This window comes from Budorcas taxicolor, chromosome 15 (genome assembly GCF_023091745.1).
Source record: "Budorcas taxicolor isolate Tak-1 chromosome 15, Takin1.1, whole genome shotgun sequence".
Classification (NCBI taxonomy): domain Eukaryota; kingdom Metazoa; phylum Chordata; class Mammalia; order Artiodactyla; family Bovidae; genus Budorcas; species Budorcas taxicolor.
Window position 1 is genome coordinate 23173895 of NC_068924.1, and position 17956 is coordinate 23191850.

A 17956-nucleotide genomic window follows, 5' to 3' on the forward strand; every position below is an offset into this window, starting at 1 on the left:
GATCTTCAGTTAATTCAGCACATCTTTTAAGGTGTACAGTGCGCTGAGCACTGAGGATGCGGAGGCTCAGTCCTTAATGGAGTTCGGTCATTGAAACAGACGCTACTGCATTGCCTTATAAGACAGTCATGTTATGATGGGGGTCAAGTTCATCGCCATGGAGACAGGGAGGAGGGACTGATGACCACACCCCTTTACTTCCAGATCCAATTCTGTTATGGCTTCCCTGACCTCAGAGGATCCTGGGGCAAGATTTTTTTTTCCTTTTTTTTTTTAAAATATAAATTTATTTATTTTAAGCGGAGGTTAATTACTTTACAATATTGTATTGGTTTTGCCATACATCAACATGAATCCGCCACAGGTATACACGTGTTCCCCATCCTGAACCCCACTCCCTCCTCCCTCCCCGTACCATCCCTCTGGGTCATCCCAGTGCACCAGCCCCAAGAATCCAGTATCATGCATCGAACCTGGACTGGCAATTCATTCCTTATATGATATTATACATGTTTCAATGCCATTCTCACGAATCATCCCACCCCCTCCCTTTCCCACAGAGTCCGAAAGACTGTTCTATACATCTTTGTCTCTTTTGCTGTCTCGCATACAAGGTCATTGTTATCATCTTTCTGGTGAAGTAGTGAAGTCGCTCAGTCGTGTGGACTGTAGCCTACCAGGCTCCTCCCTCCATGGGATTCTCCAGGCAAGAGTACTGGAGTGGGTTGCCATTGCCTTCTCCAGGGGATCTTCCCGACCCAGGGATCGAACCTGGGTCTCCTGCATTCCAGGCAGACGCTTTAACCTCTGAGCCACCAGGGAAGCCCTTTCATCTTTCTAAATTCCATATAAATGTGTTAGTATACTGTACTGGTGTTTTTCTTTCTGGCTTACTTCACTCTGTATAATTGGCTCCAGTTTCATCCACCTCATTAGAACTGATTCAAATGCATTCTTTTTAATGGCTGAGTAATACTCCATTGTGTATATGTACCGCAGCTTTCTTATCCATTCGTCTGCTGATGGGCATCTAGGTTGTTTCCATGTCCTGGCTATTATAAACAGTGCTGCGATGAACATTGGGGTACACGTGTCTCTTTCAATTCTGGTTTCCTCGGTGTGTATGCCCAGTAATGGGATTGCTGGGTCATAAGGCAGTTCTATTTCCAGTTTTTTAAGGAATCTCCATACTGTTCTCCATAGGGGCTGTACTAGTTTGCATTCCCACCAACAGTGTGAGAGGGTTCCCTTTTCTCCACACCCTCTCCAGCATTTATTGCTTGTAGACTTTTAGATCACAGCCATTCTGACTGGCATGAAATGGTACCTCATTGTGGTTTTGATTTGCATTTCTCTGATAATGAGTGATGTTGAGCATCTTTTCATGTGTTTATTAGCCATCTGTATGTCTTCTTTGGAGAAATGTCTGTTTAGTTCTTGGGCTCATTTTTTGATTGGGTCATTTATTTTTGTGGGATTGAGCTGCAGGAGTTGCTTGTATATTTTTGAGATTAGTTGTTTGTCAGTTGCTTCTTTTGCTATTATTTTCTCCCATTCTGAAGGGGCAAGATTTTGACAATAAAGACCAGGGGAGTGCTGGCTCAGCCCTCCCGTCATCCTGGTTGACTTTCCCTTGGAAGAACAGAATGCAACAGGGTCCCTTTCTGAAAAGTATAAGGAGACATCACATGCTCCGTGCAGTCTGGTCTGTGCCAGCCCTCTGTGCCCGTAGACAGGGTCTCCTGAGAGATCTAAGTGTGGCCTCCAAACCCAGTGTGTGCAGCAGGAGGGAGGAGGCTGCTCACCCTTGGCATGGCCGTGAAGCTGACGTCACAGCTCGTGGCTTCTGGGAGGCCATGGGAAGACAGCAGCATCGGCCTGCCGGGTGCTGCTTCCCAAGGTGCTTTCGAGGCCCTAGTCACGCAACGCTCGCATGTCACCCAGGCGGTTCCCCCTCTTCTCTCCCTGAAGGCGCTTTCCTTCACGACCTCAGCTCTCAGCTCTCTTCCTTGGCCTGTTCTCAGCTTTGTGGCTCTGGTGCCTGGTCTCTAATGGAGTTTTCATCTCTGCACCGCACAGCAAGGCCTATTGCTAAGAGGCAGGAATAAGTCAGACTCCAGCAGATTTGGCTGTGGGGAAGCTGCATCCAGTCTCCTTGATTTCAGTTCTTGGTCTCTGGGTCATTCTCCCCTGTGATGTTACAAGAGTCTTGGTCCAAGACAAAGGCCAACTCAAAGCTTTGAGCCCATTTTGGTCACTCAATAGCCTTGCTGCAAGGGTTTGGCAAAAAGGAACACGGTACAGAGAGAGTACAGAAAGGGAAGGAAGTCTTCAATGCGAAGTCTTTGTTTTCAGCTTCGTAAGCCACCTAGAGGTTTGGGGGAAAGCCTTGGTGTTTTCATCACCTCTTCTTACCCAGGAAGCAGGCACATAACTCAGTTCAGTGGCTTTTGAGACTGACATTGTGCAGACTCGGGATCTTGGGGAGGGGGTGTGTGTGTGTTTTGGTCATATCTTAAAGGTTATTCAAAATGTGTCATCTTGTCTGAACAGACTCAGTGAGAAATGCTTCATAAAATGTAAATCTATGTGTAGACTCCGTAACAGAAAAGAGAGGGAGTAATCGCTTATCCTCCAGAGAGCAGGATGAAATTCAGAAACGGACTCCTTGCCCCCAAGGGAGTTTAGGCGCTGCTGATGGAACTGTGAGCTTTTTTCACTAGCCATTTATTCTGGCAGTTGTGACCCTTTCGGAGACTTGGTTGTCAGGTTGTTCCCAGTGAATGGCTTTCTATAAGATACTGGCATCTTAAAGGCCAAATAGTGATGCTGACAGCTATGACTTGCTTACAGAAATAAAGGCAGCTGCCTTGTTGCAAAGTAAGGTATAATGCAAGCATGGGACTGGATACCCATATGTATCAGTGCTTTTGCTTTTTGGCCTAGTTTGTTGCTGGGTGTGTTGGACTTGTGTCTGTCTGTCTTACGGAAGTATGCAGGAGGCCAGCCTTGAGAACTGGGGTGGGCTGGGATGGGAGAGAGGTGACTGAAGGGGAAAAAAGGCAGGGATTCCACTTGACCAAAGACAGGCCTGTTGGGGAGATCTCAGCCCACATGCAGTGAGCGGCCCATTCTGTCACAATCCTCGATGCAGAGGTGGCTGAGTTACCCCCAGGATGAGGCAGCAGACAGATGCGCTGCTGCTTCTAAGGCAGCCGCAATCGCAGCCTTGATTGTGTGCACTGTTGCAGCTCTCAGGGTGGGGTTTGTTTGGGGAGTTTCTGGTGGGGAAACCGAAAGTTACATGAAATATGAAACAGCGTCATCGCGTGTGAGCTCCACTCACTTAAGTATGTTCAGATCGCCACTGGTCCGGGGCTTCTCAGTGTTGACACTGTCAGTCCCTTTTGGAACAGAAATGAGTGCTTGCATTCCCAAGTTTAGCCTCTGATGAAGCAGACTCTGTTTTTAAAGAAGGAAAATTCAGTGGTTAGTGCCCTGAGTTCTTTTTAAGGCATCCAGTTTTGCCTGGTCACTGTGACTTGACATCATTTTCAAAGTTCAGAAGTTAGTTCCAAGAGTAATTTGCTGTCCAAGAAGAAAAGGTGAGGAAGGAGCAAGTAAGTGAGTGAGCCTGTGTGTGTGTGTATGTGCTACCCTATGTCCCGCCCAAGTCCCGTGTTAGATTTGGCACTGGAGCCACCAGGCAGGATCACAGTGGACACTAAACTCCTATTGCCAGGAAAGGGGTTTGGTCTCCTGAAGTTAAGAGGAATTTTTCCATGAACCTTCCCTAAAGAGAATTTGTCTCCTGACAAGTTTTTCCTTCTTTTGAGCTAAGGATCCAAGAAGAAGGGTTTAGTTATTTGATTTTAAAGTTGCTCATAGAACTAGAGTTTGTCACCTTGAAGGGGAAGTTAAGCATTGCCTTTGTGAAATCCTTCCAAAAAGATTCTGCCCCCATCAGATGAGTTTGGCTTCTGTTTGTTTCTCATGGATGAGCGTCATATCTGCCTCTGACCTTTGAATTGTCTCCTTGGGATCCCACTTATTTTAGTCCTTGAGCATCAAAGGCCATTACGACGTGGTGCCATGGGGGGATTCTCTTTAATCTTTCTGTCTTTGATTTCACAGACACAGATTCAAAGACTCTTCTGCCTATCAGATAAAGCAAAGCGAGTTTGTCAAGGACAGTTGGGTTTGGATTAGGGGAGAGAAGGAGTCCAAGTGAATAATGAAAGACCTTAGTGATGCTTGCTTAAATAAAACCGTACTACAAAAACAAAACCCAAACAAAAGTCTGTAAAGGGTATCATAAGGATTTCATTCCATATTTAATGTTTATGACTGATTGGCAGTTCTTCAGAGTTGTAGCATTATTTTGGGCAAAGAAGGAACATAATTAATACACCTGGATGGTCTCAGCTACCAAGATGAGTGGGAGCCTTGTGCATTTGGTTGTTTTTTCTCCACAATTTATATTTTGCCGAATGTTTTATTTTCATTTTAGATTCAAGGGATCCGTTAACAAAAGAAACCACTTGTTACACACAAGTAAACAGTTTCAGTTTTTTATAGAAGATCATTTTCTTAATTTCAATATACAGTCATTAAAAGAAAAGAAGTAGAAACAACAGAGAGAAGTAACAGCGTATATATCAGTGTATATCACCAGACTGAGCCGACACCTACATCCACACGTGAATAGCCCTGAAAGTGAAAGTGAAGTCCTGTCCGACTCTTTGCGACCTCATGCACTGTAGCCCGCCAGGCTCCTCTGTCCGTGGGATTCTCCAGGCAAGGGTACTGGAGTGGGTTGCCATTTCCTTCTCCAGAATAGCCCTGAGAAATCCCACATTAACAGCAATCTGGAGTCTCAGCTGAGAGACGGGTCCTGGGCGGTACGTTTTTCCCCTGGGTAAGACTTCAAATTGCAATTTGGGGGCTCCCACTTATAATCCCAGACCACAATTGATGTCATTAGTTTGCACGCAAAAATGCAGCTCTGGTTTTCCTTTAACTTTTACAAGCTGTTTGTTTCACCTTGTGAGTCATAAGACTTCTTGGACCCTGGTGGGGAGGGGGAAGCAGGGCTGGCCAGGCCCTCAGGGGCTTAAGAGATTCCAAGACCCACTCCCTTTCTTATCTGAAGCGCCACCTGACTTGCTGGTGTGCTTGCAGGCAAGTATGTTCTCCCCTACTTCTGAAGCCTGAACAAGACTGAACATTTCCCTAACAACCTCCCAACTCCTACTTGACAGACCATGTTTTCCCAGCCTTCCCAGATGAACTCTGTCTACATCTTTCATTCATTTTAAGTTGAAAAAACTGATAGCATCATGGAGTTGCTTGCTATTACTAGGCACACACATCATAAGATAGAAGTACCAGAATGAAAATCGCGTATCAGTCCCCAGCATGGGACTGGGAAGCCCCAAGGGGCTCTTTTGGGTCCCTGAAATCACACTGTGTGAAGACAGAAGGAGGCCACAGATATAGCCAAAGGACTTTTAACTGAGAGTTGGAAAGTCATGTTCTGGATAATTGTATGGATGGATGGGTCGTAAGGTTGGCAGAAGCAGTACCACGCACTCAGAGCCAGGAGGTACCTCAGATGCTTTAGGACCACCGCACAGCCACCTTCTGCCACCATCCCTTCTCTCTGCCACCCCACCTGGGCTGGGGCTATGCTCACGTCTGAGTTCTTGAAAGTGAAGTCACTCAGTCGTGTCCGACTCTTTGCAGCCCCATAGACTATATAGCCCACCAGGCTTCTCCATCCATGGGGTTTTCCAGGCAAGAGTACTGGGTTGGGTTGCCATTTCCTTCTCCAGGGGATCTTCCTCACTCAGGGATGGAACCCAGGCCTCTCGTATTGCAGGCTGACACTTTACCCTCTGAACCACCATGGTCCCTTTCCTCTGCCACCCCACCTGGGCTGGGGCTGTGCTCACGTCTGAATTCTTAATAAGCCACGATAGTGGATATAGCATTTCAACTCCTACCCTAATTGGTAGTAGAGCCAAATGATAGCTTTCTTATTTGTTACCTAATTTAAAAGCTATCCCAGAATAGTGGATATACTATTTGTTAAATTATTATTATTTTAATAGTTGAGTTTTCTTCTGTGTAATGTGGACATGTTAATCAACATGTTAATCATGTTAATCAACAGGTCAGGCACTGTCTGGTGAGGGGTGACTCTGGAGAGTGGGGAATGGACTCTCGACCTCTTGAAAAGAGTATTACCTCTACTAGGAATCTCTTTACCATCATACTCTACAGATGACTTCTTAAGGAGAGGAGTGCTTTGAGAGAATACTGGCTGAGTAGTTACATGAATAATCCAGCTCAGACACACACCCTACCAAGGAGCAAAGAGCCAGTCACAACTTAAATATCAGCAAAGAATAATTTTAATACTCACATTTTAATAAGGGATGATATGGCTTACACTGAATCCAAATTGGAGGAATCAGAAGTGACCCGTAGATGGAATGCCCAACTCACAGCCTCTTCCTGATCCCTGTTGGCGGCTGAGCTCTGGTGGCTGCCTGTTGGCATGGATGCCAGGACCATTGCTGGTCAGGAGGGGGCTAGAAGGCTTCAGTGTAAGGAAGGCAGGGCTGCAGCAGGGAGAGGACTGTGGCCCAGTGGGCTCCGAATTCAAGCAGCCTCTGAGCCCATGTTCAGAATCAGTATTTCCCCAAGGAAATAGTGCTTTTCAACTTGCACATCGTCTCCCAGTTCATCCAGCACAAACGCAACCCCTTTCTCACGAAAGCTGACTTTCATTAAAGCCGACTTTATGTAACACGTCCTTAAGACCAAGGGCCAGGGAGCATAATCTGCCTGGGCTTCACCTCCCAGCTCTACCTCTTACTAGCTTTGTGACGTTGGGCTATTAGTTAATCTTTCAGTTCTTAAGTTTCTTCATCTGTCAAGTAGGATAATAACCTACTTCATCTGTCCAGTAGGATAATAACACCAAGTACCTATCTCATGGGGCTGTTATGAGGATTACATGAACTCATTGAAGTGCTCTGAACAGGGACTGGCTCAAAATAATCACTGTCTATATAAACTATATATCTTGGTTTGAGAATGTGAAATTTTCACTTGACAGAAACTAAATTTAACAGTTTTTTGCACTGGTTGTTCGGGAGAGCGTAAGCCTTTGTATCTTCAATAGCCCAGATGTGCTTAAAGCTATGATCACATAAGGACATTTTTGAAAGACATGGACAGGATTTGAAATTTTCAGGATGAAATTGCAGGCTAGCATTCTCAGTGTAAAGAATATCACATCTGCAAACAACAGCTGGACAAATAGTGGAAGATATAATTGCAACTTCTTGCCATGTTGGCAAAAGCTGTCGGGGGAGAGAGAGAGAGACCATCCGCCTTGTATCATTACCTTTTTATAGCCGGAAGAAGAGAAGCTGGATGAGTCATTTTATCAAGGCAAGGTTCTGAAAGAGCAGAACTAAGGAAGCATTGTCAGGGGCATCCTGGAAGCTAGCAGGTCACGTGCAGCCATTTACCAAGAAGGCCTGGGTCATCGGCCTTTTTATGTTGTGATGTTATAGATTTTATGTTGTTTGTCTAGAGAAGCTTAGCTGAGTCCCAAGCGTCTGATGGTGTCCTGGCCCTCTGTTTCAGGGCAAGAAGTGAGTAGTGCAACTTCAGGCAAGGTGCTAGCCTGAAGTCAGCCTGCCCAAAAAAGGGAAACGGCAGGAAGGATTGTCCGGAAAGGAAGCAGAGAACTGGAGCTTCAGTTAGAAAGTGGGCTGGTGTTGGCAACACTAGATACGTTAATGAGCTTCGGGCAGGACAGGTGGGCCACCAGCTGTTTGCCCAGCTTTCCTAGCTGCACTTAATAAGGCCAGTCTCTGGGGCTCTCCAGGTGGCACAGTGGTGGAGAATCTGCCTGCCAGTTCAGGGGATGCAGGAATCATGGGTTCAATCCCTGGGTCAAGAAGCTTCCCTGGAGTAGAAAATGGTAACCCACTCCAGTATTCTTGCCGGGAAAATTCCATGGACAGAGAAGTCTGGCAGCCTACAATCCATGAGACTGCAGAGTCAGACAATTGAGCACAAGCACACACAAGCACACAACTCCAAGGGATAGACTCTTTTTTAAAACTTATTTTTATTTTTCGCTGCTGTGGGTCTCCGTTACTGCGTGCGGGCTTTCTCTAGCTGCGGGCGACAGGGGCCACTCTCTAGCTGTGGTTTGAGGGCTTCTCATTGCAGTAGCTTCTCTCGTTTCAGAGCATGGGCTCTGGGCTGCATGGGCTGACTAGTAATGACCCGCGGGCTCAGGTGCCCTGAGGCATGTGGGATCTTCCCAGACCGGGGACAGAACCTGTGTCCCCTGCAGGCGGATTCTTAACCACTGGACCACCGGGGAAGTCCTAAGTGATGACTCTCGCTCTTTAGGGACAAGGGTGAGACCAGGGCAAACCAAGCAAGGGAAAACAGTTGGTGAAAGAGCTGCTGAGGACACAGAGCAAATGAGACACAGAGACAAGAAGAGGCGTCAGGTCAGCAGTCAGTATGTGGGCACAACCCCGTGGCTCCTGAGCTTTGCTCTAGGGACCCTAGACTTCTGCCCCTGTTTTCCATCTATAAAATGAAGGGGTTGGAGAGTATATGTCAGGTCCCCCCAGCTCGAACCCCCTCTGTTACTAAATGGTTCTACAACCCTGGCCATGAATTAATTCAGTGGAATAGAAGACAGAAGTCAGGTATAGCTTGTCCACTTTTCCACCTCTTGGCACACACTCCTGCCCTCGTGTGGCAGGTGCTTCCCAGGGTGGGGGCTGTGAAACATATGTGCCTCCCCTCTTGTGGACTATAGGAGACAGTATTAATGCCCACCTGGCAAATATTTCACTCCTGGCCTGGAATCGAGCCCTTCTGAGGCTCTCTGGGGCTGCTTCTGGCTTTTTGCTACTTTGGGAAAAAAGTAACTTTTTCAGTGTATCTCCTTCTTTTATGATCCCCTGTTAAAACAAGCAAACCAACAAAACTCCTTTCATCAGGGTTTGGCTGGCTTCTTTCTTGTGTCTGATCGCAGGTATGGTGTGGAATTTCTTTGGGTTGTGCTCCTGATTAATATCCCTTTGAGTCATTTCTTCTGACTCCTGTTAGATGCTCCAGAATGCTCCCAGTAGGAATTGTGTACTTTCTTGGAGATAGAGGTTGGCTATGGAGTGACAGCCCGGGGAGTAGCAGGAATCTATCACTTCTGAGCAGATTAAACTAATGCATAGATCTTCTTGCCCTTTAACCAGAGCACGAGGACACCATGTGATGTGATATGAATCAAGTTTTCTAGTCTCTAGGTAGTTCATAGGGGTAACCACCATGGTTTGAAACCACTGACTTAGTTCTATAAAACGAAACCATCCAATCAGACCCAGTGGAATGCTACTTTGACCCAGGGAACTTTGGAAGGCAAGAAAGCTGAAGCCCTTATCTGCCTTGCCTCTGTGTTCTGAGTTGAAGCCAGCCCCGTGGAACAGAGCCAGGACCCAGTTTTTCCTGGTTCCCAGCAACTCTCATCATTTATTTTGCTAGGAAATAGAGTTGGTTTCTGTTGTTTGGCTACTAGAATTTCATAGGATAGATGATTTGGGGTAACAGGATATCAGATTAATCATCTAAACCTCAGTTGTATAGTGATGTGTAACACTTTCTCTTCCTTAGTATAATTTTATAATATCAACTCTATTGGGCTTCCCGGTGGCCCAGTGGTAAAGAACCCGCCTGCCATTGAAGGAGACGCAGGTTCAGTCCCTGGGTCTGGAAGATCACTTGAAGAAGAAAATGGCAACCCACTCCAGCATTCTTGCCTGGAAAATGCCATAGGCAGAGGATCCTGGAGGGCTAAGTCCATGGGGTTGCAGAGAGTCGGTCATGACCAAGCAACTGAGCCTGCACACACACATCAACTGTATTATCATACTACATAGAAAGCTTAAGAATTCTGAAGTTATATTCCCCTTTCTCACACCTCCCCCAATCACTCTGGAAGAGTCCTGAGGTTTGAGGAGATTAAAGAGAATTTTCATCAGGAATTCTCATCGCATCACTTTTGTAATGAAACATTCTCCAGTTTTGGTGGCTTTATTAAAGTGACTGGCATGGGAAACCCACTTGGTATATTAGCGAAGTTGAGTTTGGTTTAGAAAAATCTGTATCTTACTTGCAACTTGTCAATATGGTTTGTCTGCATACAGAAGTTCTGGTTTCTCCATTCAAAAGGCATTAAGGCATTAAACCATAGAGCCGCCGCCACCACCATCACCACCAAGAGCCGCCTTCTCTTCCTCCTCCAGTCTTGAGTTCTGTTCTCGCAAGTCTGCTGAGTGCTGGTATTGTCAGCCAGGGAAGACCACAGCTTTCTTGAGGGCTTCCTTCAGTCTCTAGGCTGGCTGACATACTGGGGGAAGCCAGGGACCCAGGGTCCTATGGGGACTGCACACAGAGGGTTTCCCAAGGGTTTGGTTATAAACTTATCTCACTTGGCTTAGAAACCCCAGGTAGATAATTTCTGGGTGTTTTGATGTAAATGGAAATTACATAGAATTCTCAGCATTTACATGGATGGGACCCTAACTAGAACTGGCAGCCCCGAGTATGAGTCCTGGATGATTTTGGTTGCTGCTGTGAACCCACTTTAGACAGCGAGGATGCTTCCAGTGCAATCAGAATATGGCCTGCCGTTATGATGCCAGTATACAGAAAGTGAAAGTGAAGTCGCTGAGTCATGGCCGACTCTTGGTGACCCCATGGACTGTAGCCTACCAGGCTTCTCCATCCATGGGATTCTCCAGGCAGGAGTACTGGAGTGGGTTGCCATTGCCTTCTCCAGGGGATCTTCCCGATCCAGGGATCAAACTCTGATCTCCTGCAGTGTAGGCAGACGCTTTACCCTCTGAGCCACCAGGGAAGCCCAGTATACAGAACCAGAAGCCAAAATGTGTAAGAGTGTGTGTTTTATAGTTCCTTTAAACTGACATATAACTCTTGTGTTGATGTTTGAAAGTAAAACCGTCTACTTCGTTTCCTTCTACTCAGCTGCTGTCAACAGGAGCTCAAGCCAGAATTGTGAGACTCACGTGTCAAGGATGTGACATGCGAGTCCTTTGTCATCCTTAAATTGTTTTATTTGTTTTTCTCTCCCAAAATGAGATAAGTTTACCTGTGTCCAGCTGCTTCTTCCAGCAACAGCAATCTGACATGTTGAATTATTCTATTCATACACACACACACTGGCTTATCTAGTGGATCTTGTATGTATCATACATACACATAGATAAAAATATAGGAGCTTCCGGTGGTCCAGTGGTTAAGAATCTGCCTTGCAGTGCTAGGGACACCGGTTCGATTCCTGGTCCAAGAAAATCCCACGTGCTGCGAAGCAGCTAAGCCCTTGCGCCACAACTACTGCGCCAGCACTGCAGAGCCCATAAGCTGCCGCTGCTGAAGCCCACACACCTAGAGCCTGTGCTGCCCAGTGAGAGAGGCCACTGAAATGAGAAGCCCCCCTCGTGACAGTGAAGAATAGCCCTCACTGGCTGCAACTGGATAAATCTCACACACACAGACACACACACTTCCCTTAATAGACTTTGGACAGTTGAATGCAGGAGTCTACAAGAGGCTCCTGCTATCCCATTCTCATTACCAACATTATAGGGTATTTTGTGTATGGGGTGTGTGTGAGTGTATATGTGGGTGTGTGTGTATGATGTCAAAGTACTGTCATACATGTACTATCATTTAAAACACAACCAACACAGTCTGACCTTGTGTTTGGAACTTTACATATCTTTCTAAATCATCTCAACATCCCCATGAGATCAACCAAGTTGTTATGGCCAATCACAAATACGGAGAACAGGTTCTGAGATTCTCCTGAGAATTCAGGATTAGAGTTGGAATTTGGACCCCAGCCTCTCTGACTCCATATCCTGACTTCCTAACCATGACTCTTTCCTGACTGTTTAATTCTCATGACAGTCCGAACACAAATTCAATTTTATCATCATCCCTATTTTACAGATGAGAAAACAGGTAAAGTGACTTGGCTATTGTGCCTACATTACTGGTTTTCTGGCTTGGATTGGGTTCAGTCATCTTTTATACCAGTGACGTTCTGACAGGCAAAATAAATATCTTAAAGTAATGTAGAGCATGGAATCGGTCCACCTGACCACCACATGGCTCATTCGGAAGGTTACTTTATCTAAAACCATAAAGGTAAACATAACTTTTTGCAAGAATAGTAATCAAAATAATGTCCTTGGAAAGGGTTATTGATAGAGGCTTATTAATAATACACAACAAATATGAAATGTGTATTAGGTGCCAGAGACTATTCTACATGTATTAATTCATTTTATCTTTCCAACAGCCCTCTGATAAGGGTTCTGTTAGTCCTCATTTAACGGATAAGGAAACAGGCTCCAAGAGGTAAATAACTTGGCCAGGCTTACACTGCTAAGCGCTGGGAGTTGGCCCAGAGTCCACAGCATTCCCCACTCTGCAGGATCGCTGTGTTAGTCTTGGTTTTGTGTTCGTTGAGTTTCTTTGATTTATCCATGAAGTCACCCTCTTATCTCCGCTCGTGTACTTTGCTGACCATGAGGCAGACTGTCTGGGCACATGGGGGATACCTTAGTTATTACGCTCCTATTCTGACATCTGAATTTCCCACAGGTCCATCAAGTGAAAGACACTTTAGCATAGTTGGAAAAGTAAAAAAATAAGTCTCCTTTAGTGGTTAAGTACAGTGCTATTTAAGACTCATTTCTAGAACAATAGCTGACAAAATGAATGTGGAACTAGACTTTGATGCCTTTTTTTAAGAAAATCCTTAGCCTTTATTAAACAGGTTCTGAAGATCTCTTTGTCTGATACACAGTCACTAATCAGATTCATCCTCTGTCATTCACCCAGCTCTTGATTGATGATCAGGGCACGCTCCTCAGGTGTGCCTACCTTGGCCCTGGGCCTGCCGCAACTCTGCAGTTAGTCTTTCTCAGGAGCCAGTGTCTTATAATCACTTAACAAGAAAGTACTGTTGGCCAGTCATGGGAGAGACCTGGGCTCACTTGCGGCTTTCAGCTCCTACTTCCTCAAGCATGTAAGGTTATGAAAGTGAAGTGAAGTCACTCAGTCGTGTCCGACTCTTTGCAACCCCATGGACTGTAGCCTACCAGGCTCCTCTGTCCATGGGATTTTCCAGGCAATAGTACTGGAGTGGATTGCCATTTCCTCCTCCAGGAAGATTCTGAAAAGAACAATGAAATTAAACTGGTGCAAGAAGTTGCTAATAACTCAGGTGAAATCTACGGACTCCATTTTGAAATCAGAATTTATTTTTCCTGTTGTTTCGCTTAGAAGATCCCATCTCTTCTGATAAGTGCCTGAGCACATTTTAGAACTGAAATTTCAGTTCCCTTTTCTTTAGCAACTAAGACCTCATAGCTTGCTCCTGCGAGGGAGTTTGAAAATCACAGAACTCCTCTTTCCACCTGAGGCTGTTTGCTAAACAAGTTGTCATATCTTTCAGAACAAGACATCCATTTTTTAAAGACATTTAGGTAGAAAACACATTTTAAAACATATGCATCTCTCACAGGGTTATTTTATTTTCTAAATGAGATGTGGAGAAGGAACTCATTCCATTCTCAAGAGAGGCTTTTTCTGTCTGTTCGCAAGGGATAGAACAGGGTGAGAGAAATGGCTGGGGCTTTGGAAGTCATTTGGCCTGGGTTTGAATCTTGATCCATCATTACCATTACATAGGGCTCTGAGTGGAGAAGGCGATGGCACCCCACTCCAGTACTGTTGCCTGGAAAATCCCATGGATGGAGGAGCCTGGTGTGCTGCAGTCCATGGGGTCGCTAAGAGTCGGACACGACTGAGCGACTTCACTTTCACTTTTCACTTTTCATGCATTGGAGAAGGAAATGGCAACCCACTCCAGTGTTCTTGCCTGGAGAATCCCAGGGACGGGGGAGCCTGGTGGGCTGCCATCTATGGGGTCGCACAGAGTCAGACACGACTGAAGCGACTTAGCAGCAGCAGGGCTCTGAGCCTCCACTTCCCCATCTGTAAAATTAGGAATTTTAATGCTATAGTTGGGTTTCCCAGGTGGCGCAGTGGTAAAGAATCCACCTGCCAATGCAGGAAACTCAAGAGGCATAGGTTTGATCCCTGGGTTGGGAAGATTCCCCTGGAGTAGGAAATAGCAACGCACTCCAGTATTCTTGCCTGGAGAATCCCATGGACAGAGAAACCTGGCGGGCTGCAGTCCATGGGGCAGCAAGGAGTTGATCACAACTTAGCGACTGAGCCTGCACACACAGTGCTGTGGTTCTCTCTGAACAGAGAGACCAGTTATAATTAACCGGGGTAGACATGATGACAACAACTTGATGATGTTTTCTAGCCCATAATTTAGAAAGAGCAGTAACTGAACAGGTAATAATAATAATGAGGCCATTAGGAAGCCAACAAAAGATTAATGATAGCTGTGAAGTGTAGGGAGAAAGGCTGGAGTCTTGAAATTAGATAACTTTTAATCTTGACTTTACTACTTACTAGCTGAGTTGCCCTGGGCAGGTTATTTCATTTCTCTCAGCTTTGATTCTCTCTTTTGTAGCATGAGGACAATCCTCTGAGTTCAGTTCAGTTCAGTCGCTCAGTCGTGTCTGACTCTTTGCGACCCCGTGAATCGCAGCACGCCAGGCCTCCCTGTCCATCACCAACTCCCAGAGTTCACTCAGACTCACGTCCATTGAGTCTGTGATGCCATCCAGCCATCTCATCCTCGGTCGTCCCCTTCTCCTGCCCCCAATCCCTCCCAGCATCAGAGTCTTTTCCAATGAGTCAACTCTTGGCATGAGGTGGCCAAAGTACTGGAGCTTCAGCTTTAGCATCATTCCTTCCAAAGAAATCCCAGGGCTGATCTCCTTCAGAATGGACTGGTTGGATCTCCTTGCAGTCCAAGGGACTCTCAAGAGTCTTCTCTGACACCACAGTTCAAACGCATCAATTCTTAGGCGCTCAGCCTTCTTCACAGTCCAACTCTCACATCCATACATGACCACAGGAAAAACCATAGCCTTGACTAGACGGACCTTTGTTGACAAAGTAATGTCTCTGCTTTTGAATATGCTATCTAGGTTGGTCACAACTTTTCTTCCAAGGAGTAAGCGTCTTTTAATTTCATGGCTGCAATCACCATCTGCAGTGATTTTGGAGCCCCAAAAAATAAAGTCTAACACTGTTTCCACTGTTTCCCCTTCTATTTCCCATGAAGTGATGGGACCGGATGCCATGATCTTCGTTTTCTGAATGTTGAGCTTTAAGCCAACTTTTTCACTCTCCTCTTTCACTTTCATCAAGAGGCTTTTTAGCTCCTCTTCACTTTCTGCCATAAGGGTGGTGTCATCTGCATATCTGAGGTGATTGATATTTCTCCCGGCAATCTTGATTCCAGCTTGTGCTTCTTCCAGCCCAGCGTTTCTCATGATGTACTCTGCATAGAAGTTAAATAAGCAGGGTGACAATATATAGCCTTGACATACTCCTTTTCCTATTTGGAACCAGTCTGTTGTTCCATGTCCAGTTGTAACTGTTGCTTCCTGACCTGCATACAGATTTCTCAAGAGGCAGGTCAGGTGGTCTGGTATTCCCATCTCTTTCAGAATAATCCTATGGGCCTTTTTATATCTCAGAACTGTCAGGAGTCTCAGGGGAAATAACAAAGTGTGTTTTGTAAACCAGAAAGTTTGAACCAGCTTCCTGAGGCCTTGGGAGGGGTGGGGGTGGGGGGCGGGGATGGGTTCTTTTTTTTTTTTTTTCAGTATATTTGTTTTATTGAAAGATAATTGCTTTACAATAGTGTATTGGTTTCTGTCAACATGAATTCGCCATAGGTATGCCTATGTCCCCTCCCTCTTGGAACTCCCTCCCACCCCACCCCACCCCTCCAAGTTGTCACAAATCCCCGGGTTGAGTTCCCGGAGTTGTGGAGTCTTACAGCAAATCCTCGCTGGCTGGCTGTTCCACGTGCGCTCGTGTGCGTGTTTGCAGGCTGCTCTCCCCATTCGCCCACCCTCTCCCTCCCCCACTGCCGTGTCCAGAGGCCTGGTCTCTGGTTGCATCTCCAGTGCCACCCTGCAGATAGGTTCATCATACCATCCTTCTAAATCCCATGTGTGTGTGTGTTAATAGTTGTTTTCTCTCTGTGACTCATTTCACCCTGTGCAATAGGCTCTGGGTCCATCTACTTCATTAGAACTAACTCAAATGTGTTCCTTTTTATAGCTGAGTAATATTCCATTGTAAATATGTACCACAGCTTCTTTGTCCATTCATCTGTCGATGAACATCTAGGTAGTTCCCACGTCCTAGCTAGTGTAGATATGCTGTGATGGGTACATGTGTCTTTTTCAATTATGGTTTCCTTGGGGTATATGCCTAATAGTGGGGTTGTGGAGAAGGCAATGGCACCCCACTCCAGTACTCTTGCCTGGAAAATCCCAGGGATGGAGGAGCCTGGTGGGCTGCAGTCTATGGGGTCGCTAAGAATCGGACACGACTGAGCAACTTCACTTTCACTTTTCACTTTCATGCATTGGAGGAGGAAATGGCAACCCACTCCAGTGTTCTTGCCTGGAGAATCCCAGGGACGGGGGAGCCTGGTGGGGTGCCGTCTATGGAGATGCACAGAGTCGGACACGACTGAAGCGACTTAGCAGCAGCAGCAGTGGGGTTGTTGGGTTATATGGTAGTTTTATTCCTAATTTTTTGAGGAATCTCCATACCGTCTTCCATAATGGGAGGACATTGACAACCTGCCCCAGGGTCCCAGCCAGCCCAGCCACCTGTGTTTATAAGCATGTATCTTTGGATACATCTAAGATGACTAGATAACGCACCATGTTTCTGCAGAGAATGTTTCTGCAAAGCAAAAAATGAGATTCTTTTTCTGGGAGAAATATTTTCAGAGTTCCTCTAAAGGGTCTGAGTGAGGCTTGGTGAGGAAATTACAGTTATATTTGCAACTGGAGAAAGGTGAAAGTCAAGACAGGAATTTTTATTTGAAACAGTGAGAAGACGAATACCGTAAGAAAGGAAAAGGCTACAAGAAGTGGAGGGAAGGAGTTTGGGACTTGGAGCAGGATTTCCACTCACTGTTATTAAACCTAATAATTCATGGTTTTGCATTTGGGGGAGAATAATCAGCCATTGTACTCCAGTGGAAAACATCCAAGCGTTGAGTTTCCAGAGAGTCTGGGCTTCCTCTGGCCTGGCTTTGACTGGTGTCTAGAAGGAGAAATCACTGTCTTCTCCATGTGTGCAAAAGGGCAGGCGTCTGAATGGATATCTCTTCTTTAAGAAATGTCTGTGATGATAAATGTGTGGCTGGGATCTGGGGGAGCTGGGAATTCCTTGGTAATGCTCGTTTCTCATTTCTGTCCATGGCCCAGAGATAGATACCGGCCATATTCGAGGATGGAAACTCTTCAGCCTTGCCGTGTTCTCCTGCCCCTTGAGAGTCATGTTCTGTTTAAAAAAGAGCTGAAAAAAATGAAGGCTGCTCTTTCACTTGGGATAAGAAAATCCTTCTCAAAGCAATAAGGGCTCTGTGAGAGTAACAGGATCCATATGTTGAAGCTGGCTGCTAATACATAGCATATGGGCCAGTGCACTTTCCAAGCTAGAAATATGCCTCAAATTCTCCAAAGAATGCCCCAGTAAACTCCAGAAAGGACCATAACTTCAGCAACGGGTGGCCGAGGCTCAGCTTCTAGGCTTCATAGGCCTGTTGTTCTGTAGAGTACGAGCCACAGGATAGGGATTAAAAAGGTCCAGGTAGCCTTAAGATGGGTGGCACTGGCATATAGCCCTCTCCTATAGGGCCCTG

The 17956-nt window shown here is 45.9% G+C and overlaps 1 protein-coding gene and 1 non-coding gene across 10 annotated transcripts in view; one reads left to right on the plus strand and one right to left on the minus strand.

Annotated features, from left to right (window-relative positions):
- The window catches only part of NCAM1 (neural cell adhesion molecule 1), a 364422-nt gene that overhangs the window by 271198 nt on the left and 75268 nt on the right, over positions 1–17956 (plus strand). The gene's annotated exons all lie outside the window — the stretch shown is intronic.
- On the minus strand, positions 751–822 carry TRNAS-GGA (transfer RNA serine (anticodon GGA)). The gene has a single exon. It is a non-coding gene; the product is annotated as a tRNA-Ser (tRNA).